Source organism: Peromyscus leucopus, chromosome 8b, assembly GCF_004664715.2.
Source record: "Peromyscus leucopus breed LL Stock chromosome 8b, UCI_PerLeu_2.1, whole genome shotgun sequence".
Classification (NCBI taxonomy): domain Eukaryota; kingdom Metazoa; phylum Chordata; class Mammalia; order Rodentia; family Cricetidae; genus Peromyscus; species Peromyscus leucopus.
The window spans coordinates 75338264-75363971 of NC_051086.1; the positions used below are offsets into that span (position 1 = coordinate 75338264).

Below are 25708 nucleotides of genomic sequence, written 5' to 3' on the forward strand. Positions count from 1 at the left end.
AATAATTCATCAGACTGGATAGTTCTGCTTCTGGATAAAGGTGAAAGGGTACAGTACAATATAGCTGCTCAATGGATCAAGAAACTCACTGGATTCTTCCTTAAGCCTTCATTTACTGACACCACCCAAAGGCTAGCCCCATCCCAGCCAAGACCATATTCTCTTTGAGAAAGTTTTGCAACTCTGTGGAAGAGGAACAACAATAATTGGGAATAAATAAATGAATGAAAGACAACACTTTCCCATAAAAGTTGGGAGAACAGAAAGCCAGCATGAAAAAGGGCAGAGCAGGGCCAGGTTGACAGGTACACCCCATGCGAGTCATGCACAACTTTTGTGAGCAGTTATTTCCCAAGCTTGTCTGTTTATACAAACCACCAGGTGTGCTGGCCACAGATCCGGGTATCTTTGCTTCACCCTCAAAACTACTGGACCCATGGTGGGAAAACATGTAAATTTGTAATTTTTTTTGTTTAACCATGACATGAGGAGTTTCTAATGACCAGTTTAGTTTGGAAAACACTTCATTAACATAATTCAGCAGCCCCAAGTTATAGATGTGGAGGCTGCACTTCTCTGACCTCTGCATCTAGATGGCTTCCCACGCTCTCTGTAGAAATGACAGGTCCAATTGAGGCTCCATGAGATGGGCCGGAAGCTGCTCTCTACTTTGCATATGGGTTCCTCAGAGAATCCAGAATCAGTGCACCAGAGAAAATGGAACTGCCAGTCCTGGTGTCCAAGGACCCAAGCTAGAGCTCTGAAGTTCATCAATTCTGCAACCTTGGCTAGGCTGACAAAGCCCTACAGGTTACAGTGTTTTCATCTGTAAAATGATAATAAAAGTGATATTTCAGCTCCTATCCATTCCTTGTGTGGACGGAAGGAGATAATGGATGTGAAAGAGGTTTGTTTGCAAATGGGGAGATTGCTGGCGAGGTCTTAACAGTATCAAGTCCCAGTGAAGTTAACGCCCAATTATCTGTGTAACCCCTCCCCCAATATGTAAGCTCTCACTTTTTTTTCTTTCACTTTTGGATAGCTCCTCATTGAGTGCCTGACATGAAGACATTGTGTCTATCGACAGATTAACTAAGTAAGAAAAGTGCTTCCTCTCCGTTGACGTAGGAAACTTGAGAGTGCTGGACATGTAAACAAAATCTATACTCTTTTCCATCAAAGGACTAGATAAAAGCAACTCCATCAGGTGGGGGAGAACCTGTAAAAAAGTCACGTGTTTGAAATTCAAAGTCTGCCAGGGTCAGGACTTCTTGAAATCAAAATACATGCCCAAGTTTCACTTCTCCCTAGAAGCTGCACCACTCTGTTTCTAATGGCAGAAGAATGTGAGCCTGAGCTCAGACCACTCAGAGTAAGGTGCAGGTCTCCTTTGTGTTAGGGCTTACAACCCAGCAGAGCCTTGGGAAGTGTGCTGGCTTGCTTGCTTGCCAAGTGAGGTTATGCATCCTACAGAAGCAAGACCTGTGTTTTGTGAAATACTTTGAATTGTGTGGTCCTTTTCTTGAGACCCCAAACTCATTTCTTACAATGGCAGGCTGCGATCCAAAGATGTTTGTGCAGGAGTTCTCAGACTCTCCTATGGGACAGCCAGTGTTCCATGGGATTAATTTGGGTAACTATAATCTATAGCACATGATGATGCCCCCTAGTGCCTGATATGGTCAGTGCACCATTCAGACCCCTGAATACCCATTGGGTGGCAAGCAGAATAATGGCTCCTTAAAGAAGTCCACCTCTTAATGCCTGGAACCGAAATGTGTTGTCTTACCTGGGGAGAAATAATTTTGCAGATGTGATTAAAGATGTTGAGGTGGGAAGATGATCTGGGATTATCTGGTTGAGCTTGGTGTAATCACAAAGATCTTTATAGGCGAGGAAGGGAGGTTGGAAGACGGACAAGATGGCATAGGTAGAAGTTGTAGTGTCGCAAAATCTAGCATTCCATTGTTAGATTTGATGGAGTCTTTACCCTGGACCCCGCCTACAAAAGCAGGGGTCCCTCCCAATCTCTAACATTAGCTTTATGAAGTCCTCTTTGGCTTTCGAGCCCCTGGCATCATAGGCTAAGAAGCGTGTGTTTTAAGCCACAGGTGAAGTGTTGGAGCGGAGCAGTATTGTAAAAACAGTGCACCCCCCCCCCATTCCATGTTATCAGACGAAAGGACAGTGTGGCACACTGCAGGATGTGTGGTGCCTTACCGGCAACTAACTACTAGTCTCTGTCTCAAGTCATTCCTGCAGGATGCTCACATACTCCCAAAGGCTCCGTGGAGCCTGACATTGTCTAGGCTGAGGAGACTGGCTGGGACATCTGGGGAATAAAAGAGAATTTGGGGGACAGGCTTCAAAATGGTAGAATTTAACAAATATCTTTAGATCTCACCCTTAGTATTAATTTGTTCACTGTGAGAATCAGAATGTTTATTTATATTTGTATATCCCTAGACCTCAGTGCTGAGGATACACGTCCCTAGACTAGAGAAGGTATTCTCTGTGAAGAAAATAAGGATTCTTTGGTTAATTATTTTTCAGGATTCCCAGAAGGGTTTATGATGCCTTAAAATATTTAAAAGTGTAAGCTGAAAATAATGCAATGAAATCTCATCAAAAGGAGCAGGGTCTGGAGAAATGGCCGCATCAGTAATGTGTTTGCTGTACAAGCATGAGGTCTTGAGGGTGATCCCCAGAACCCACAATTAAAAACAAAAATGGGGGCGGGGGTGGTTTGTACTTGTAATCCCAGAGTTATGGAAGTGGAGACAGGTGGATCCCTACTGCTCTGTGCCCAGCCAGTGTAGCCTACTTGGTGAGCTCCAGGCTGTTGGGAGTAGCCTGTCTTAAAAAAAAAAAAAAAAAAAAAAAAAGACAGACAGTGCCTGAGGAACAACACATGAGGTTCTCCTCTGGCCTTCACATATATGTACACATATATACCTACCTACACACACACACACACACACACACACACACACACACACACACGGGCAGAGCAGGGACCAACCATCTAGGCACCTGGGGCTGGAGATTTAGAGGGGTAGGGGTGGAGTTCTTCATGCTTCCAGTCTTGAATTCCCCCATGAAAAAGTCATACAACAACATCCTTATAAACATGACTTTACGCCTCACATATGAGTTGAAGGTAAAACTCAAAAGGCGCTGGTTGGAGTAAGTTGTTTACCAGATATGGCTCCCTGGAGACTCACATGTAAAAAAAGTGTCAAGATTATGTTGGATCTCGAGAAATGTCCCATACATCTAGGTCACAGATGATTGGAGAAACACATGCAGCTTGATGACAGATAGCAGAGGCATGCTGCTGTGAGTACTTTAATAAATTATTGAGATTGCTGTGGACCCGGAACACTGGGAGGGCAGAGCGAACACTCCAGGGTAGAGCCTGAGGATCATCTGAGACAACCTCTTAGTGTCAGTGTGTGACAAGAGAGGAAGTCTCCCTGTCAGGGATGGGGGTGGGGAGTGCTGGGGTCTCTTCCTGGGAATGATAACACATTGCAAGTCCTGCCTTTCTCACACTGCCTCTTCCATCCTCCCTCTGCAGAGCTACCAGGTACACCCACTCTGTGTTATGGATGCTAACGACCCACGTAATAGTCCTGCAAGAAGGATTTCAAATCTGCACATGACAGCTTTTGCAGGCACCACAAATCATTGAGCCTTGCAATCAAATGCAAAGGGGCCCAGATCATTGAAAGAGTTGGGATAATGGATGATAAAATGCAGTTTAATATGGACAAATGTAGAATAATAGGGATTGGAACAAACAATCAGAAGGAGGAACAGCTGCTAAATGAATTGATTTGCATTCCACTGACCAGGGAATAGAAATGGGCCAGAGCAGTAGCCAAGCAGCTGAGAGACAGCAAGAGGGAGGGGGGAGGAGGGAGGGAGGGAGGGAGAGAAGGGAGGGAGGGAGGCAGGGAAGGAGGGAAGGAGAGGGAAGGGGAGAAAGGGAGAGAGGGGGAGAGAGGGGGAGAGAGGGGGAGAGAGGGGGGGAGAGAGGGAGAGAGAGGGAGAGAGGCAGAGAGAGAGAGAGAGAGAGAGAGAGAGAGAGAGAGAGAGAGAGAGAGAGAGAGAGAGAGAGAGATCCAGAGGATATCCAGAGGAGAGGAGAGAGAATTTCAGGTGAGTCCTGGCCTTGCAGGTGCCAAGTATTTCACAGAGAGAAATGGAATGGCTTTGGCCACCATGTCTCAGTCCCTTTTGCTAGAAGCTTCTTTATTGAGCCTCCAGATGTTTAGGCCCCGGGCTTGAGAGTGTTCTGTACTCAGAGGTACCCAAAGCTTTGACTTTTCTCTTCTCTAGCCTCATGCTCTTGACAGAGAATCTCAATCAGTCCTTTGTGTCTTATGGTGTGTGTGTGTGTGTGTGTGTGTGTGTGTGTGTGTGTGTGTGTGTGTGTGTATGCTCATGCATGAGTGGGTGCATGTAAGAATGGAGGCCAGAGGTCAACTTTGGGTATCTCTCCTTACTGTCCACCTTAAAATAATATTTTTTTAAGTAATAGGTCTCTTATGTAAACCTGGGACTTGCTGATTGGGCTAGATAAACTGGCTAACAAGCCTCAGAGATCTGTCTGTCTTGTTTTCTGTCATACTGGGGTTACAAACTTACGCCACCATATTGGGCTTTTTTAATGTGGGTACTGGAGATTGAGCTCAGATCCTCCTGCCCACACTATAGACACTTTGCCAACTGAGCTATGTCCTTGCCTCACTCCTTTGTCTTTAAGTAGTATCTATACTTTGATGGTGTCCTATATGAGATACTAGTTTATCTCCTCCCTAGAAACAGGGCAGTGGATGTCCTGGTTAGTTTTTTTTTTTTTTTTTTTTTTTTTTTTTTTAAATCAACCTGATACAAGCTATAGTTATCTGGGAAGAGAGAATGCCTTCTTGATTAATGATTGGGTGAAAGGGCCCAGCTCAGTGGGAGTGGTACCATCCCTGGGCAGATGGCTCTGGGTAGTATAGAAAAGCAGGGTGAGCAAGCCATGGTGAGCAAGCCAGTAAGCAGCATTCCTCCACGGCCCCTGCTTCAGTTCCTGCCTCCAGGTTCCTGTCCAGACTTCTCTCAACCATGTACTGTGACCTTAGAGTTGTAAAGCAGAAATAAACCCCTTTTGTCTCTGAGTTGTTTTTGGTCATGGTCTTTTATGACAACAATTGAAAACAAACTAGTACAGTGGGTCTCAAAGTTTTCTACATTTTAGTAGCACCTGGATTTTTTTCTTTGAGTCCCAATGTCCATACCCTAGGTCAGTTAGGTCAGGAGCGCTGTGTGTGTGAATGCACATATTTGCACATGTATGTCCCAGGCATTAGTTCTACCTCTACAGGCCATTCCAATGTGTTATGAAGTTTGAGACTAGTTGCTGGATGTGTCTATGCTCCTGGCCTCTTGCTAGTCTTTGAACATGAAATGTTTCCCACAGGCTCACATGTTTGAACACCTGGCTCTCCTTGGTGGTACAGTTTTGGGAGGTTGTTGAACCTTTATGATCTGTGGCTTAATTAACAGAAGTGGATTTCTAGGGTCAAGCCTGCTGGGGTCATATTCTCCTTAGTTCCACTTGAGCTCTCTACTTCCTGGATCATCAAGATTGGAAAGGCCACTATGTGGGTGCCACCCCCTCCTCCCCACCCAGTGGACAGAACCCCTCCAGCCACCATATCACCTCTGCCATGGTGGACCGAGTACCCTATAACTGTGAGCCAAAGTAAGTCTCTCTCTCTCTCTCTCTCTCTCTTCCCTTGAGTTGTCTCCACCAGGCATTTCACAGTGGCAAGAAAAATAACTAGCATGCCTCCTGCCTGCTCCAGTTGAGAGTACGATTTGTCTCAAATTTAATATGACCAAACAGACTTGATTACCGACTCCACTCCACACCTGGTCCTCACAGTCTTCTCACTTTGAGTGCTCAAGTCCCAAATCCAAGCCTGATTCCGGTTTTCTCATTTTATCTCATCATCTAATAGCAGATTTCCAGCCCTAGCTATAAAACATCTGAGCATCACCCTACCACCAAGTCCAACACCGATCACTGCACATCTTTTTTTTTGTTTGTTTTTTTTTCGAGACAGGGTTTCTCTGTGTAGCTTTGCGCCTTTCCTGGAACTCACTTGGTAGCCCAGGCTGGCCTCGAACTCACAAAGATCCGCCTGCTTCTGCCTCCCGAGTGCTGGGATTAAAGGCGTGCGCCACCACCGCCCGGCGATCACTGCACATCTTAACCCCTCTTCAATTATATTGACTTCTCTTACGTCCTTTTCCCTGGTTTCCAAAGTGATCTTAAAGTGAAAAGGATGATGTCATACTTCTGCTTAAAATCCTCAATATCCCCATCTCATACAATGGAATCTGAGCTCTGTCTTTCTTGTCTGTACAGTGGGAACAATGTTCATTCCTATCTCTTAGGCTGTTATTGGGAATAAATGGGATGAAGCCGTGTTTGGGACTACCATGAGTTGTAGCACATCACTGTTACCATTATTTGTTTCACACTATTGTTATGGATGGTTTCAGGCCTTCATGACTTTGAAGAATCATTCTATTTTCATCTTAATTGCAACCCTTCCCCACATGCTTGCAAAACTACTTTTCTGTGATGCTTTCCCGAGCACCCCCAGGGAGGTGATCTTTTCCTCTTTGGTTCATTTATTCCCTCTGTTAAAACACACTCCACTGTACATTATTAGTTATGTACACTCCACTTTTCTATCATATACAGTCATGTTGTGTACTTATTCGGCCTTTACTAGATCTGGTGCTGTTCTAACACTGTTGTGTTGAATCACAATTCTCATACTAGGTCTACAAAACAGGTGCCAATATCATTTTAATTTTATGAAATAAAAAAAGGAGACACAGAAAGGTTAAGTGTGGCAAAGCTGGGACTTGGGCCCAGGCATCTCAGCTTAAAACTGTGCTCTTAATCATAGTATCACATCCTTTGAATGTATAGTGAGCCCTTAATGGACAGGACACGGTTTCACTTACTCCAGCCCTCTCAAGATCTGGTAGAGTTTTTGAAGCGTGGAAACTTGCAATCAAAACAATAGCATCCATTTACCACCTGCTGTAGAAAAACACTGTGCTGAACTCTTTACAAAGCATGGAGTGATAACAGAGAGACCACAGTCCAGTCCAGGGTCATCTGATTCCAAGGGCCTGTCTCTTCCCATGGCATCCCTGTCTCCCCAGTCATCTTTGATTGAATGAATGATTATATCATAGAAAGCCATGTTTGGAAATAGCATAGGTATGAAGTAGGTGATTCACATGCCCTTATTTCTACTTTGAGAGAATTACACTTTGAAGTAGAAATGAAGTCAAAGACACATGAGGAAATGATGTCATGGGAAGGAGAATATGGGCTCTGTGCTGGAAAGCTCCCCACTACATGTGGCCCAATGAGTGCCAGAGACAGCGTTCAGTACATAGGCAGGTACATTCAGTGAGTGCCCTCTGAGCTGCTCTCACCTTTGTATACTTCTTGGTGCCCAGGGAGTATGCCCACCTTCCTGCTTCTCATTTTTTCCTGCCTTCCTGCCTCTCTGAAGCATTTTTCTCTCCTTTTCTGCTCTTCCAACTCTCTCTTCTTTCCTTCCTTCTTTTTTTCATTTTTCTTTATTAAGAAAATTTCTACTCACTCCACATACTATCCACAGATTCCTCCATCTCCCTCCTCCCACCCCCAGCCCTCTTTCCCAAGCCACCCCAGATCCCCACATCCCCCAAATCGAGGTCTCCCATGGGGAGTCAGCAGAGGCCAGCACACTGAGCCTAGGCAGGTCCAAGCCCCTTCCCACTGCACCAAGGCTGTGCAAGGTGTCACACCACAGGCACCGGATTCCAGATGCCTGCCCATAGACCAGGGACAGATCCCAATCCCCGTGCCTGGGTGCCCCCCAAACAGTTCAAGCCAAACAACTGTCTTCCATATCCAGAGGGGGAAAAGGGTGCTGAGAAAAAAGTCAGAGAAACATCACCCTTTACCATAGCCACAAATAATATAAAATACCTTGAGGTAACTCTAACTAAGCAAGTGAAAGACCTGTATGATAAGAACTTTAAGTCTCTGAAGAAAGAAATTGAAGAAGATATCAGAAAATGGAAAGATCTCCCATGCTCATGGATAGGTAGAATCAACATAGTAAAAATGGAAATCTTACCAAAAGCAATATACAGAGTCAATGCAACCCCCATCAAAATCCCAACACAATTCTTCACAGACTTGGAAAGAACAATATTTAAATTTATATGGAAAAACAAAAAACCTAGGATAGTTAAAAGAATCCTGTATAATAAAGCAACCTCTGGAGGCATCATGATCCCTGACCTCAAGCTCTACTGTAGAGCTATAGTAATAAAAACAGCTTGGTACTGGTTCTAGGATAGCCAGTATTACACAAAGGAACCCTGTCTGTAAAAACCAACCAACCAACCAACCAACCAACCAACCAAACAAACAAACAAACAAACAGCCAAACAGCCAACCAACCAACCAACCAACCAGCCAACCAACCAACCAACCAAGCAAAACATTTATGACCTAAACTTATGGGAGAAAAGGTTTTGTTTCAGATTATACTTCCAGGTCATAGTTCATCATTGAGGAAGCCAGGCTAGGAGTTTAAGCGGGAACTGAAGCAGAAGCCATGGATGAATGTTGCTTAATGACTTGTTCTCAGGTCCTCTCTGTCCTGTTCTCTGCTATCTCTCTGATACATCCCAGGACTACCTGCCTAGGGATCGTGTTACCCATAGTGAGTTGGGACCTTTCACAGCAGTCATCAGTCAAGATAATCCCTCATAGACATAGGCACAGGCCACGTGTGCTCAAGGCAATTGTTCAACAGAGCCTTTCCAAGATGGCTTTAGGTCATGTCAAGTTGATGAACCAGTACAGCATCATCCAGGATCATCCATATTGTTACAAATGAAAGAATTTCCTTATTTTTGAGCTGGAGTGTGTGTGTGTGTGTGTGTGTGTGTGTGTGTGTGTGTGTGTGTGTGTGTTGTATTTGTCTCTCTCTTTTTTGTGTGTATGCTCATAGTTTATAAATTCTTTTGTTGATAGACACTTGGATTAATTAGATGTCTTGGTTATTATAAATACTGCTTCAATTAGTGTGAGGATACAGATACTATGACCTGGAAGTATACAGATGTCTCTTTGATACATTAATTGAATATGACAGTTACATTTCAATTTTCTAAGGAATTTCTATACTATTTTTCACAATGACTACATTAATCTGCATTCTCCCCAATAGTATTTCATGCTTCCCTTTTCTCCATATCTTAAGCAATACTTTTTACCTTTCGTTGTTTGAGGTAGCCACTCTAATAGATTGGTTTTAATTTGCATCTCTTTGATGATTGGTGATGCTCAGTGTTTTCTCATATATCTCCTGGCCATTTATGTTTTCTTTTGAGAAACATCTATTCAGGCGCTTTGGTCATTTTTAAATGGATTACTACTTTTCCTAGTATTAAGTTCCTTATGTACTTTGGGTATCAATCTCTGCCTTAGTATGGCTAATATTGTTGTGATGAAACATCATGACCAAAAGAATCTTGGGGAGGAAAAGGTTTATTTGGCTTTTATATCTTGAATCTCAGTGCATTGAGGGAAGCCCAGGAACTCAAACAGAGTGGAAATTTGGAGACAAGAGCTGTTTCAGAGGCCATGGAGGAGCATTGATTACTGGATTGCTCCTCATGGTTTACTCAGCTTGCTTTCGTATAGCACTCAAGAACCCCAGCCCAGAAGTGCCACCACCTACAATGGAATGGGCCCTCCCACATCAATCACAAATTAAGAAAATGCTTTACAGGCTTACATATGGCCTAATCTTATGGGGGGCATTTTCTCAATTGAGGTTCCCTCCTCTCAGGTGACTGACTCTAGCTTGGGTGAAGTTGACATACAAACTAGCTGGCACAACTTCTTTTCATAGATAACACTAGATTGTCAATGATCAATTTTCCTGTTGGTTGCTTCTGTGGCTTTGTAGAGGGCTTTGATGATAACATCCCCCTTTCTTCTATTCTTGCTTTTATTGACTATACCTTTAGATTTGTGTCTAAAAAAGCAATGTCCATACCAATAGCTTGAAGCTTTTCCTCTTTGTTTTCTCCTAGTAGTTTTACAGTTCCAGGCTTTTTGTTCGGATCTTTAGTATATTTGGAGTGGATTTTTGAGGTGTGAACAATTCTTTCATTCTTCTGCATGTGGATATCAAGTTGACCTAGGACCATCTATGGAAGAGACCATCTTCCTTTAGGGTAAGTTCTTGGCACTTTCAGCCCCCTCTTTTCCTTTTGGCCTTAGCCTCTTTGAGATGTTGCTAAGGGAAGAGGTCCCAACCAAGAGTAATGTTTAGCAACAAAATGTGACTTTAAAAGCATGATCTAAAAGCATGTGTACATCTGTTCCTTTTAGCCACAAGGAACAATTTAGCAAACCCTGTGATCTTGATTTCATTGTGTGTGGGTAAGTATCTAATGAATGTATCACATTAGAGCTGGACTTTCCATCACTTATGTGTGACATCTACACAGGCAAATGACACACTCTGCACCTGTCTTCTTAGTTGTAAAGTTGGGATATATACATGTATATATTTCAGTCTATTGTACAGAACAAACCTGTGTAGTTCTACTTTGTCTGGATGCCCGTTCTTTGATGATATATTCTGTGATCCCCTAACCAGTGTATATTCTTCTTCAGTGGCATGGCTCGTCTGGCCATTTTTTAGCAAGTATTGCCTCAGGGACTTTTGCACCAGCTCTTCTGTGCTTTCAAATACCTAACCCTCATATACCCATGGCTCGGCTCTTTGAGTTTCATGAGTACTTTCCTGACACCTTTACTTTTGCTGTTAGTGTTACCCCTCACTTTGCTTTTTTAAATTTACACAGTAACTACCATCTCCTTGCATGCCAGATATTGCTTTTATTTATTATTTATGTAGTTTTCTACTGCTAGAATGTAAGCTACAGGAGGGCCAAGCTATTTGATTGATTACACTGAGGTATCTCAGGTAGAGGCTAACACACAGAAGGCATGTCATAAATATCTGCTAAATGAATAAATCCATAAATAAGTCAATGCATGCATGCATTGAATAAAATCATTCAATTCAGTGTTTTGCATATTGTAAGCATACAATTAAACCCAGGTATTATTATGGGAAGTTGGCTATCCCTGGAGCTACTTCATCCTGGAGTAATAAATAATATAAACCCTTCAGTTTCATTGTTTTCAATCCTGATCACCTGCAGGATGCCATCTTCCTCCCCACCATTACCATGTTTTTCTCAGTCATGTGTGAAAATTCCCCCTGCCCAAAGGACCATGTGACCAGTCACTTCTGTTCTCCAGCTCAGATCTGCAGTGGTATCAAGTACTTGAAGTCACATGGAGGTGTCCTCTGCTATGTCTCAGTAGCTGATATCTTTACATCAAGCAGGTTGCTTTTTACCACCATGACAGACCCAGGGCAGCCCCCCGCCACTGTCATTCTTCTGACTGCTGTCCCTGATGCTCCCCCAGGCACACAGAAAACATCCCCCCTCCCTTGTCCTCCATTCTTCTCCTGCACCTTGTAGTGAAATAGCCTGCACTCAGACTCTCAAGTCACTTAGCACCAGTACCTGACAAAGGGATCCTGTCCTGCTCTCTATTTTTTCTTTCAGCTTTATTTATCTATATTCAATAGGTTGGAGTTGCATATATGTAAGATGCTCAACTTGATGCTTTGGTATTTTTATAGACATTTGCTGTGGGATGGTCTGTATGTCGAATTGCTCTGATTGGTCAATAAATAAAACACTGATTGGCCAGTGGCCAGGCAGGAAGTAGGCAGGACAAGGAGAGGAGAATTCTGGGAAGTGGAAGGCTGAGTCAGAGACACTGCCAGCCGCCCGCCAGGACAAGCCGCATGTGAAGATGCCAGTAAGCCACGAGCCATGTGGCAAGGTATAGATGTATGGAAATGGATTCATTTAAGCTATAAGAACAGTTAGCAAGAAGCCTGCCACGGCCATACAGTTTGTAAGCAATATAAGTCTCTGTGTTTACTTGGTTGGGTCTGAGCGGCTGTGGGACTGGCGGGTGACAGAGATTTGTCCTGACCATGGGCCAGGCAGGAAAACTCTAGCTACAGACACTGGAATAATCACCATAACTGAGTTATGGAACATAATCTTCACTTCACAATGTCCTTGTTCCTCTCTTTTCTTTTGGTGCTGGTGGGCATTTTGGGGGATGAGAAGATTTAATATCTATTCTGGTGGTAAAATTTAAAATTCATTTTATTAATTGCTTGATAATTCCCTGCAGTGTATGTTGATCATAGTCACTCCATAAATTTTAAAGACACAATGCGGAATTGATCATTAGAGCCACACTGATGTACATTAAATTTCCTAAACTTTTCCACCTGAAAGTGAGATTGAGCAATATTTGTCCTTCTGCACTTGGCTTATTTTACTTAGCACAATGCCCTGCAAATTCATATGTACTGTCACAAGTGGCAAGATTTTCCTAATTTTTAAATACATTTTTATTTTAGCTTTTGAAGCTCAAGGACGATTTTTAACATTAAAAAATTTCATTGTTTTATATGTGGGTGCCTGTGTGTGGGGTTGTGCATTTGAGTGCAGTGTCTGGGGAGGGCCAGAAGAGGGCATCATAGCTCCTGGAGCTGGAGGGCATCATAGCTCCTGGAGCTGGAGGGCATCATAGCTCCTGGAGCTGGAGGGTATCATAGCTCCTGAAGCTGGAGGGCATCATAGCTCCTGGAGCTGGAGGGCATCATAGCTCCTGGAGCTGGAGGGCATCATAGCTCCTAGAGCTGGAGGGCATCATAGCTCCTGGAGCTGGAGGGCATCATAGCTCCTAGAGCTGGAGGGCATCATAGCTCCTAGAGCTGGAGGGCATCATAGCTCCTGGAGCTGGAGGGCATCATAGCCCCTGGCGGTGAGTTACCTGCCATGGATGTTGAGAACTGAACTTGGGTCCTCTCAAGGTGCAGTGTGTGCTCTTACCTGCTGAGTCATTTCTTCTGTCCTGAGATTTCCCTTTGCTTTGTTTCGAGACAGGATCTCACTATGCAGCCCTGACTGGTCTAGAACTTACTGTATAGAACAGGGTAGTCTCAAATTATGGCCATCTGCCTGCCTCTGATTCCCCAGTGCTGCTGAATTGAAGGCTTGTGCCATCACATCTGGTCCTATTTTCTTTTATAATGTATCCCAGGCTTTTTATTTAAGAACAAAATGATGAGTGATGGGCTCACGATAAATAGCATCACCAAACTTCATCTCCCCTCCCCCTTTTTGTGCTCCGGATCCCTTCCCAAAGCCGTGGTGGCTCCAGATTCTCTTTGTCTACCTTTTTTCCCCTGGCCTCAGCTCACTTGATCCCCAGGCAGGGCTGGCGCCTCCGTTTGAATGCATGGGAGAGCCTAGAACAATGAGAGGAACAAGAGGGGAAAGCCTCATCCTCAGGAAAAGGGACTGAAAAGTAGAGTGTGATGAAATGGGGGCTCCCATAGCTTGGGGCTCTGGAAGGGGGCCCTGGGAGCAAAGGAAAGGATACAGGGATCCTGGGAAAGGAGACCCTGCAGTCCCATACTCTTCTCTTTAGGAATAGTCAATGCTTGATCGCTTGACCTTCTGGCACCTGTTACAGAACCACACCTGGACCACATCTTCCTCCAGCCCAAGCTGCTTGGCGATGATGCTGATGTGCCGCAGGGTGGACTTCAGCACTGCAGAAACACAGAGCTTTCAATGCTCGTCTGTTTTCTCTTGCAGGCCTGCACCAGGGTCTCTGCTTTGCCTGTTTCCTGAAGGTTCTCAGTGCTATAGGCTTCCTCCATCCAATTCTCCAGCAGGGGCCGCAGCAGTTTACACATGTTCTTGAAGCTGAGCTGCAGGGCCTCAAAGCGGCAGATGGCGGTCTGGCTGGACACCTTTACAAAGAGAACGCCCAGGGTGAGCCCCACATCGACCTGGGTGTACCCCAAGCTTCAGCAGCTTGGCAAACTGCTCTAGTTTCTTCTGCAGGGCTTTCATGTCCTGAGACTCTTCGGAACTTGGTTCTACCTTCTCCACCTTCTTCACGGCATTGAGCTGGACAGTGCAGGGTCCTGGGGAGGCCCCCTCTGAGTTGCTCTCCATTCTTGCTTCCGCCTGGCCCTCAGGCTGCAAAGTCTCCAGGTCAACTTGGGGCACTAGGCCCAGTTCAACCCGAGGTTCACAGAATGCCATCCTTCCACAGAACTCATGTGGCGGGGGACAAGGAGAGATCCCCAACACCTTGGCCTGGTTCAATTCCTGGTCCGATTCCAGGCCCACCTGGAGGCTCTTGGAAGCTTAGCCAGGTCCAAAAGTCCACCCAGCTCAGCTCCAGCCCTCCTGACCCATCACCCCCACCTGGTAGGAGTGAGAAGGCGAAGTGAAGCCAGGTGTCCAGCCATGGGGAAGGTGGGCACCCCAAGCCGGGGACCTGGCAGAAGGAGGGCTCACCTAGGAGCTGCTTCACGTCTCCCTGGTCCTAATTTTTAAAGGCTAAATAATATTCCTCTTCCCATTTTACACACACACACACACACACACACACACACACACACACACACACACACAATCCACTCATGCACTGATAGAAATTTGGGCTGTTTAAATGTCTTTAGTATTGCGAATATTTCTGCAGTGAGCAAAGGTACGATGGAAATTTCATTCCTTTGAGTATATTCCTGGAAGAGAATTTTTTTTTTTTTTATCATAAGGCAGTTCTATTTAGAATGTCTTAGGAACCTCCGTATTATTTTCCAATTTCCTCCCTCTTCTTGCAGCCAGTGGCATGTGTAGTCCTGACCCTAGCAAGTTATGTAAATGCCTGTGTACCAGCAGGTGTTTTCTGGTTCCCTACAACAATTTTTGCTTAGCTTCAGCCAAGACATCTTGCTTGAACGTAGGAAAACAAAGCCATTCATCATTTAGAAAAAGCATTATAGAAGGAGCGGATGACTTAATTTATTGCACACTGGCTGACTCCTGTTCTTTCGGAAGGTCCAGTTCTGCATGACAAGGCTACTTGCACCACCCAACAGATGGCCCATGGCGACAGAGCATCGCTAATCTTGTCACAGTGAAATCGATTTAATGAAAAACTCCCCACAGCAGATGTATACACCAGTTTCCTCCCCACATGGGGATCAGTCCCTTCATGAGACATTGCGTCTGTTTGTATTTATAGGTTAACAGTTGTCGGGTGAAGAGAAGGTGACTGTTATTAGTATTAATTACAATCACTTGCATTTATCTAGTGCTTTATGCTTTTCAATAACGCTTTCACAGATGTTCCCTCATTTGATTCTTGCAGCATCCCCGTGAGGCAGTCATCAGAGTTAATGCAAAGACCCCAGGAAGGCATGCAAGGTGGTTTCTTCCCTTCCTTCCAATGCCTCAACATAAATATTCATCAAAGCTATGGACAGGGTCTGGTCTTTGGGTGGTGTGCTTAGAGGCTACTTGATGCTATGAGGAGTGCAGCTGTTTTTTTTTTTGTTTTTTTTTTTTTTTTTTTTTTTTTTTTTTTTTTTTTTTTTTTTCCTGAGACAGGGTTTCTCTGTGTAGTTTTGGTACCTGTCCTGGATCTCGCTCTGTAGACCAGGCTGGCCTTGAACTCACAGAGATCCGCCCGCCTCTGCCTCCCGAGTGCTGGGGTTAAAGGCTCTGGACTTTGGGTGGTGTGCTTGGAGGCTACTTGATGCTATGGGGGTGGGGAACCAACTCTGCTAACCAGAGGGTGTCCTTGTGAAGGCAGCACTCTTAGCTGGACTGCAGCAGTGGCTCCCCACTATCTCTTTCTGCTTCTGTCCTTGCCTTCTTTCCATTTGCCCTCAATGCAGCAATCAGGGGCAACAGTCTAAAGCATTTCTGATTGAACCCTTGCAACATCTAGAATCTTCTTAAAGCTCTTTATCCTACTCAGGGTGAAAGAACCATGGTGCAAGGCCTCCCATGGACTGGTCCTCTCTAGCTCTGCTTCCTGCTTCTGCTGGTTCGCTCTCTGGCCACATTGGCTTCCTTGGTGTTCTATGAACATCGCACATCTCCCACTTAGACCACCTGCTTCCTCCCTTTGTCTGGTTCTTACCCCAGTTTCCACCTGCTTCCCTCCTTTGCTGACTTCCCACCTTCTCAATGAAGCCTGTCTCAGTTACTCAGAATCTCCCTATCTCTCTCTTCCTTATCTTTCTCACTCTTTCCATACACTTTGGTCAATACCTCTTGCCTCTACATGTATAATATATGCATTAGAGCCTTAGGGCTGCCATTACCAAATTACCATAAGCTGTTTTGATGACCCAACACATTGGAAATAGTTCTGGAGGTCTTCCCAAAAATATGTTAAATAAAAAATGGAAGTGTGGGCAAGACAGAGAATAACAGTCCCACATCTGGTCCTAGTTTCTATTGGTTACTGCTGACCCTTGCCCTGTATTCTCCCTCCACATCTCTCTCCCAATTTCCTTTATCTTAAAAATACACAGGTATTAGATGGGCCCACCCCAACTCACTGTAACTTGATAGAGCTTATCTGTACATACTTTGCTTCCAAGTAAGGGCACACTCACATGTACTGGGTTCACGAATCGATACGTCTTTTTAGAGGATACAGTTTAACTCACAGCATTATATATTTATTATTTTTCCTTTTCTTGTTTGAGACCCTTTGTTAAATAAGCTCTGTGAAGACTGGGACTTTGGCTATATGGACTTAGTTGAATCCTAGGATTTTCAACTGTTTCCTTCCCTCAAATTCTCCATACAATAAATATTATTTATATTCCAAAAGGATAGCTAATTATAGTTTATTTCAAACTAATCCCCATATTTGGGAACTGGCCAAAAAAGCATATATATATATTTTTTTGGTCAGTCATTTTTCTATTGTCTCACCAGAAGGATCCTACTGTGACAAATTAGGCAGTCTACCCAACTTTCTAGTTTACATACAATTTCCATTTCCATAGGGGTTGCAGCAGCCTACAGAAGCTATGTCATCTCCACTAGAATCCCTTCTCTCTGTGGTCCTCCAAGTCATTGTCCCCATAGTCTGTGACCACGCATCCTATCCAGTGTCTCACTTTCCTCTTGTTATTTTGCCAAGATGTCCTGAGCCCTTCTCTAGAGTAACTCAAAGGGGAATAGAGCCAAGATACATTATATTCTTCAGCAGCTCCCCACCCTGCCAGAGACTCACTTCCTTCAACACGGTCACACCTTCTGCAGTCCCACCATCTTCTAACCGTCTATTCAAATGTTGAATGCACCAATGGCTTAAACTGTGGATTAGGTCAGAGCTCCCATGATTTAATCATGCCTGGACCTGTTCTCGAAAGCACAGTCAGAGTTGTCTTTCACTAATCTATGTGTTTCTGCATCCAATCTAGTTGACAAGATTAAATATCATAGTGTTTATGGTTAAAAAAAGGAATGTCCAATTGTTCCAAACTAAGCATTTTCTAGACACTTCTGTACATAAGAGATTTGGATGATGACAGGCAACTCTTCTTCGTTCATTAGTTTTGATATTGCATCTGAAGTAGCTATAACCAGGAAGGGATGTCACTTGGAATATCATTGTCATTGAAAGAAAAGTGGACAGACCCCTTGTAGATCTAATCCCTAGTACTGAAGTGAGTAAGCCACTTAGATACTATGGTCTCAGTCTCTTTGCTCATAAAATTGGGACAAGCCTCCTTCTCAACAGAGTTGTGAGGATTAGATGAAAGAATATATTTTGGCAAAAACTCCTGAGCCATTTTCTAAGTACCCCTATGTGTTTCTCTAGAGATAATCTTGCATCCGCCTTTTATTTTGAGGCCTCTCTCTCCTTAATGAGGTGTGGATGAACAGGGGTTGTGGGGAGGCAAAGTATGAGCTCTCAAGGAAACACTCAGGAAACTAGGCTTTCTGCCATTAAAAAAAGCAAATCTTTATAGTGACCTAATTAGAGTTTTTAAAATTCAATTTGGACAGTCAGCAAGCTAGGCTCCTTTCCAGGAGGAATAAGGAGACAGTGCATGACCTAACTGATGCTGGGCAGCTTGCCATCCCAAACAGCTAAAGTGGTTGTATCAGCTTCTTCCAGGACCAGAGACTGCCTGGACACTGACATGGGCAAGGATGTTGGTCTTTCAGGGCTTTACTGATGTTGTCGGAAGAGAATGGTTCAATGCCTAGAGGTCATACTTTTTTAGGAAGGCATATCATGAAGTATAGTTTTCACTAGGCTAGGGTAAAAGTAACTCTCTTTGAACTGTTTTCTGGAAGTTTGTGGAGCATACTAGCAAGAACATCCCTCCATCCATCCATCCATCCATCCATCCATCCATCCATCCATCCATCCATCCTTTAACTCACCTATCTGACACACATGGAGTGTGTATTCCCACCAAATACCAGAGGTTCAATACTAAATACAACAGAATCAATATGTTGAAGGAGCCCAGTTTCATCCAAATGCAAATAATCAATGGTTATGAGTTCGAGGAATTAAGTCAAAAGACTCAAATTTGAATGTTGACTTTGTGGTCCTGGATAAACTACTCTTCTTTAGCAAAAATTTTTATCCATGAGACATGACTGGACTATATTAAACTCTCAGACGTCTTCCAAATATGCCAAGATTCCATGCCTTAGTACATTTTGTGTAAAATAAGTTCATTTGAGAGGTAATATAATAATCTTGTTGGTTGTCTCCTCTGTCTTTTCCTGAAAAAGCAATCTTTCACCTTTGGGGGCAGATTTATCCTCCTCAAAGCAAGCTTGTCAAATTTCTTTTCATTCATACTTTTCACAGCTATTCTTGTCTGCATTAGGATAAAGACAAACATTCTGAAGAGGGTCTCATGTTCTTCTCAACTCTATCTAACTCATTTTGCATCAAGCCTTGACTTCCTTTCCTTGCTCCTTAAGTCTGTAACAGTCTCTGTTGCTACACAGCTTCCATGTCTTTTACCCAGAAAGAGTAACTTGTACTTCAGGTGGCAGCTGACTCCCTTTTTCCAGTGACATTTTCTCTTACCTTTCAGGGTGGGGCCTGGTTCTTTGTTTAGAGATACACAAATGACGTTTCTTCCCTCTAGGTCAGTGGTTCTCAACCTTCCTAATGTTGCAACTTGTAGCTCATGGTATGGTGACCCAACCACAAAGTTATTTTTGTTGCGATTCCATAGCTGTGATGTTACTATGGCTCTGAATTGTAATGCAAAGATCTGTGTTTTCTGATGGCCTTAGGTGGCCCCTGTGAAAGGGTTAGCAGACCCACAAAGGGGTTGCAACCCATAGGTTGAGAACCACTGCTTTAGAGCATATTTTCCTTCCCAAACCCTAACAAAGAGGTGTTTGGTTTAACACCAACTGCTCTATCAGCCTACCAAATACACAAAACAGTAATTATTTAGCTGATTAACTATTGAATTCCTTAAGACTATGCCTTTCCCATAGACAATACCACCACTGACTCTATGAGCTCTTTGCAAGTGGCTAAGGGGAAAACTCCCATGAGCTAAAATGGATGTAACAGGTTCTATGCCACTGCCCAAGGTGGGGGATGTTTCCCAGCTAGAGAGGTAGTGGGTTAGGATGAAAACAGGCAGCTGGGATTTTTGTTAAGGCCCAGTAAAAAGTATGGTGAACAGAGTCTGGGAGCCTGGGTGATGAACACCCCAGTCTGCCAGACAGTTGAGGTTATGGCTCCATCAGTGTCTTTTTCCCAGGTCCCAATTTCTTAATCCCTGAGGACCATGGCATCTTTACCACAGAGCTGCTGGGAGAGGAGATGGAGTTGTGTGAGCCCTCTCACTGGCTGACACAGGGCCTGGCATCTACTCCATGGCCCCTAAATGGGAGCTGCTGCCAGGGAGTGAATTACACACTTTGCTATAGTTCTGTACTCACTTAAGAGGGATCCATCTGTTATCATATGATTCCAGACTGGATTCATTGGTCAGAAATGGTCCCTTGTGTGACTGTTTCTTCTCTGCGGCCTCAAACTTTGACTCTCTTTTTGCCACTCACAGCGTACCAAATCCACCAGCATTTACAGTTGGTTCTCTCTTCTGGATGTACCCAGAATCTAACTGCTTCTGTCCCCTGTCACAGCTACTGCCTTGGCCTAACCTGCCTGGATCTGCTACCTAGATGACTACAGTGGTCTTTTCTCTGACCTTCCTGCCTGAGCCTTTCTCCCCTCTGGCCTATCAGCACAAAAACTAGTCTGAGCCAGCTAAAGTCTAAATTGGATGGCACCACTCTCTGAATTGAACCTCTGATGGCTTTTATCACACTAAGAACAAAGCTCAAATCCAGATCCCATCTGCTCACACCTTCAGATTCTGTTCTAGCAAACTTCTGATCACACTCATGTCCCCCAAAACACATGAGATCTAGATGCAACTTGCAGGCATCAGGCTTGCTTCTGCCTGAGGGTTTGATGCCCCTTCCCAAGAAACCTGCAAACTGGCCTCCTTGTTCCTGGCAAAAATGCGTAATGCAAAAGGTCAGTAGGTCTTTATTCACTTGCTGCATTCTCAGCAAGGTCTTTCCTGGCTGCTCTATTCAATGGTGTGATTCCCAGTAAACATACTCAATGACTGTGTCTTCAAAGAATTAACATGCCAGTTAGTTACTGAATACTTAAAGGAATGAATGAATGGACATCACACTTCTCAGATAATAATACCTTCTGTGTACAAATGCTCTCACACTTATGATGGTTCAAGGCACGACTTTTTGAGTTCATGATGTCATAGACGTGTACACAAGCAACCATTCTTCTTATCACTTTCAGCACAGTGCAAATAAATTTCCTGAGATATTCTGTGACCTATAGGTATTGGGTTGATTTTGCCTAACTGGGCTAATGTAAGTGTTCTGAGCCTGTTTAAGGTAGGTCAATATAAGTGATGACATTCAGTAGGTTAAGGGTAGGAAATGAAAGACATTTTCAACTCACAAGATTTTCAACTGATAATGAATCTATCAGGATAAAATCCTATTGTAATCCCATATTCATACATACAGGTACTTAGGAATTGTCTGAATTATGGGGTTTGCATCATCCAGGCTGTCCAAACTTTCTGTTTACAAGGGAATCTGTTGGGCTACAGAGTCCACCTGTGACCTTAGATATCCTTTATGTCTGCTCAAGCTTCATGTCCCCCAAAACATTGTGACATACTTGCATTATAGTAGAGCATGAGTCAGACACTAACATGGGATAAATATTCAGTCTCCCACTTCCTGAAGGTGAATCAGCTCCCCCAGTCACCAGTTTTGGTTTCATACAGAAGAAATATACTCGCTGATGAATAAAAGTAGTCAAGACTGTTAAGAAAGCAGCGCAAGTTGCTACTTTCCATCTTGGCCACTAGGTGTTAGGCATACTGGACCAAAAAGTAGATAAATATGCATGGTGGTTTGAGTGAGAATGCCCTCCCCCCCATAGGCTCATAGGTTTAAATACTTGGTCCTCACTTGGTGGAATTGTTTGTGAAAGATTGGGGCTGTGGCCTTGTTGGAGGTGATGTGTCACTGAGGGTGGACTTTGAGGTTTCAAGAGACTCACACCATTCCTGGTGTTTCTCTCTCTCTCTGCCTCCTGCCTGTAGATCAAGATATGAGCTCTCAGCAACTTCTCCAAGCCATGCCTGCCTGCCATGATGGTCATGGACTCACTCTCTGTTACAGAAAGCCCCAATAAAATCTTTCTTGTATAAGACGCCTTGGTTACAGTGTCTCCTTATAGCAATAGAAGAGTAACTAAGACAATGTGTTTCTCATGTTCTTATCCTTAACTGGAAAAATACACTGCCTTTTGGAAGAGTGGACAGTCAGATCTGAGGTTGTACCCCCATTCTGGTTTGGAGTGTAGTGTTTTGGCATTGGTGGGACACCTCAAAGGAGCTTTGGGGAAAAGGACATGGGTGGTGCTGGTACCAGGAGAGCTCATCAGGTTTCTTCATGTTGAGATACACATTGGTCAAAAAGGATGAACTACTTGGTGTGATGAAGACATTCTCTAGAATAAGACAGTCATGGGAGCACGCAGAGCAGACATTGACCCAGGAAAGAGTGGAGGTAGAGGGTGAGCAAAAAATGGCATCAGTAAAGATGGAGGAGGATCCCCAATGACCCCATCTCTCTGTGCTGTTTTATTTCCCCTTTTCCTTTAAATTTTATGGGTATGGGTATTTTGACTGCACGCATTTCTGTGCCCCATGTTTGTGCCCAGTGTCTGCCGAGGTCAGAAGATGCCATCAGATCTCCTGGGAGTAGAGTTTACATGGTTGTGAGCCACCATGTGGGTTCGGGGAATCAAACCCAGGTCTTCTGGAAGAGCAGAAGACCAGTCCTCTTAACCACCTGGCCATCTCTCCAGACCCTCTTTCCATATGATTTTAAGTTCTCCCCACAGGAGTATATAGAGAACATCGGTTCTTAAACAAAATACTTCTCCATGGGAGAATAGATGGGAAGGGAGGGAGGAACACTGAGCATAAAGCAGGGAAGAACAGGACAGCAAAATGTTGGCTTGCTGACCTGAGGGCATGTGTCTGGTGGGGCCCAGGAAGAACAGACCATAGAAAAATCTAGAATTACATAAAATTCCCAGTATCAGTAAGCAACGTGTCAGAGTGAGTGATCATGTAGATTCGCTGCTGTTTTCTCGTCTTTCTGTTGAGAAACAAAAGGTAGAAACTGATGGCTGTCCACAGAATGAGTGTGTTGTCCTTAGGCGTGATGAGAGTGGAGTCTCTCAGGAAGTTGAGTACATTATCAAAAATAGTAACTTAGTAACTCTAAGGACAGTCCATTCATTCAAGTGCTCATTTGTTTATTCATTCAATATACACACTCACTTACTCATTTCTCATCTATCAGCTGTCTTTTGAAGCAATTACTATGTATCATGCACATGCCGTGATTGTAGAAGTCAACAGGATGACCAAGATCCTTGATCTCATAAAGCTTGAATTATACTGGGGAAGACAGATAATAATCTAATAAATAAAGGTTAGAGGAGATAATTTTAGACAGTGATGAGCTTTATGGAGGTAATGAGATCAGCAAGTAGTGCAGCATTTTAGAGGACAGAGTTCAGATTGCTTTGGATGGACCTGTCAGGAACTGCCTCTCTGGAAAAGGATGTTGGGATTTGAGACTTGAACGGCAGGAGGGCTCAGCGGCATAAAGGTGATGGCTCACAACTTTTAAAATGCCTCAATACCACCTGGGAGCTTTCAATCAATACTGACGGTGGACTCCACCTCCTGAGGTTGGAATCTACTCCATCTAGTGATACAGTCTAAGATGATTCTGATGTGCACTCAGGGTTGCCAACCACCGAGTTTGCAAGAGCCTAGAAGAAGCTACTAGAGAAGGCAGTATTTGCAGAGAACCAATGGTAGGAAAAAGCTCAGGTTGGCCCCAAAGAAGAAAGTGGATGTGGCTACAAGGGAATAGCTAAAGCAAACAGAGAGATTTGGAGGAGGCAGAGATAGTACTGGTGGCTGTGGTGAGCTGTAAGATCGAATGGAGTGTAAGCAAAGGCTTAGGCTGCATGCAGAGGCTTTGTCTCAGGGCAGCTGGGGAGGCTGAGTGGGTGGCATGGAAAACCCCCTCTCCCAGTCTACCCCAGCTCTTCCATGTCATCTCGTGGCAACCTAATCTCAATTGCAGAATTCTTCTGGTGATCAGCTGCCTGTTTTCCTGGGGTGATCAATCTCCGGAAAGTTTCCAAACTGTGTTAAAACTGCCAGTGTCTCGGCAAACAGCACAGAGCGTGCTTTCCAGGGAGAGAAGTTCAATAATTCAAATGAGCCAGCACCAAGGAACTGGAGGGCGGTTTGATCTAGTTTAGAAGCTGACATTTTCTTAGCAGAAAAATGCAATATCCATAATACATTATTTTGTGCCCAATGAAGTCAACTAGAACGGAATTGTCTCAGGAGGGACCAAGATCAGATTGCCAGGAAACCTTTCTGAAGGCAATAGGAAACCCAGTCTGTAGAAGCCTAGGCAGGGAATGGGCTCACAGCCACTTCTCAAGTGCCTCCAGGGCCCAGAGGCTTCCTGAGCTGCTGTGACACCGGGTCTCCTCCCCGCCCCCGCCCCCCGAAACTTTAAAGGGTAAATAAACACAGAATAACTAACTCCTAGGTAGCCTGAACATCTGGTCCTTGGAAGCCCCGCCTCTGTCCTCATGGCCAGCAGACAGACCTGCACAATGGCCAGCTTTACTCTAGAGGTTTGCATGTGCTGAGCTAGGGGGTAGCCGAAGGAGCCAAGTGGGAGGTGGAGGGGCTGTTTTATTTCTCTAAGCTAAGAGCTGTTAAAAGAGAAAAATTATTTTCTCTAGGTGGCCCATGTCCCTGCGAAACATGCCCCTAAGCCGAGTTTCCCTAGAAGAATGAAAACTACCAGGCCTGAACGTAGCTTGGCTCGAAGCCTGAGTCATGGGAGAGGTTGTCAGGGGCTTGCTCGCTGCCAAGCCTGCTGCATCACTTTCTTCCTGGGGCTGCCTCTCCATCTTCAAAGGAAGCAGAGAAATTGGCTCCATTCCGGTCTCCCCCAAGTTCATGCAATTATGGGCCCAAGTAAATTTGTGTTAGATTATGCCAAAGACTAAACAATATTTTGCTTTTTATTTGAACAAATATTTCTTGCTTCACTGACAATAGTCCAAGAGAGGAAGCCTTCAATTAGAGGAGCCGAAAATACTGATTAGAATCAATCAACACCTCTAGAAGTTTAAACACTTAAGTTAATTAAATGGTTCGGTAGACTTGAAGCTAAACTCACAAACAGAAATCTCGGCGTATGAAAGGATGCTTGGAGTTTTTAAAAAAACAGATAATTATCTGAGAAGCCCAACATCAGCCTCACCAAAGGCTCTGTAAAAATGATTGGGCAGGCGGTGCGTTGATTTTCAATGCAGCTCACACTTAGGTTAACACCATAACTCAAAAGCAAAAGCTCTCGACTCCTATTAGCAGATGGGATGTTCTCCCTAAACTCCGACATGGACAGTTGGGAAACTGGCAATGACGATGTGTGTTTAGCAGTCCTGAATATTTTAAGAGATCAGTTTCCTTACCCTCAAATGTCAACATAACCAGTACAAACACAAAAAGATCTTGTGAGGTTTTAACTTTAGCAGATACATTCTGAATGGGTGAAAGCATGATATAGGTGCTTTTTGGGTATCTGATATAAAGACAGGTCAGATGTCTTCGGTTGGGTTCCCTTTACACAAACACTGAGATTTGTCTAGCTCAAGCAAGCTAGTGAGAATACTTTCTCAGAGGAGGGAGGGCAGAGTGAAGACAGAGCAGGAGTCTGCATACAAGCAAGGCTCTCTACTCAGCTGCAGATTTCTGAGCCTTGGAGGAGGTATTATTATGGATACTAGTCCCACCCCCGACAGGAAAAGAAGTCCTGGTATGCTCCAGTTCTGTGTCATGTAGTTGTTGGCTCTGGGTTTCAGTGGTGGTGGTAGAGTCGGGGTGTGGGGTAGCCTTTTGGTACTTATCATCCAGCAGTGTTCCAGAAAAAGGGCAGACAAAGGTTGTGAGCT

The 25708-nt window shown here is 44.2% G+C and overlaps 1 protein-coding gene and 1 pseudogene across 2 annotated transcripts in view; both read right to left on the reverse strand.

Moving 5' to 3' along the window:
• The window catches only part of Ca10 (carbonic anhydrase 10), a 517658-nt gene that overhangs the window by 43287 nt on the left and 448663 nt on the right, over positions 1–25708 (reverse strand). The gene's annotated exons all lie outside the window — the stretch shown is intronic.
• LOC114692871 lies at positions 12147–14534 on the reverse strand (annotated as a pseudogene).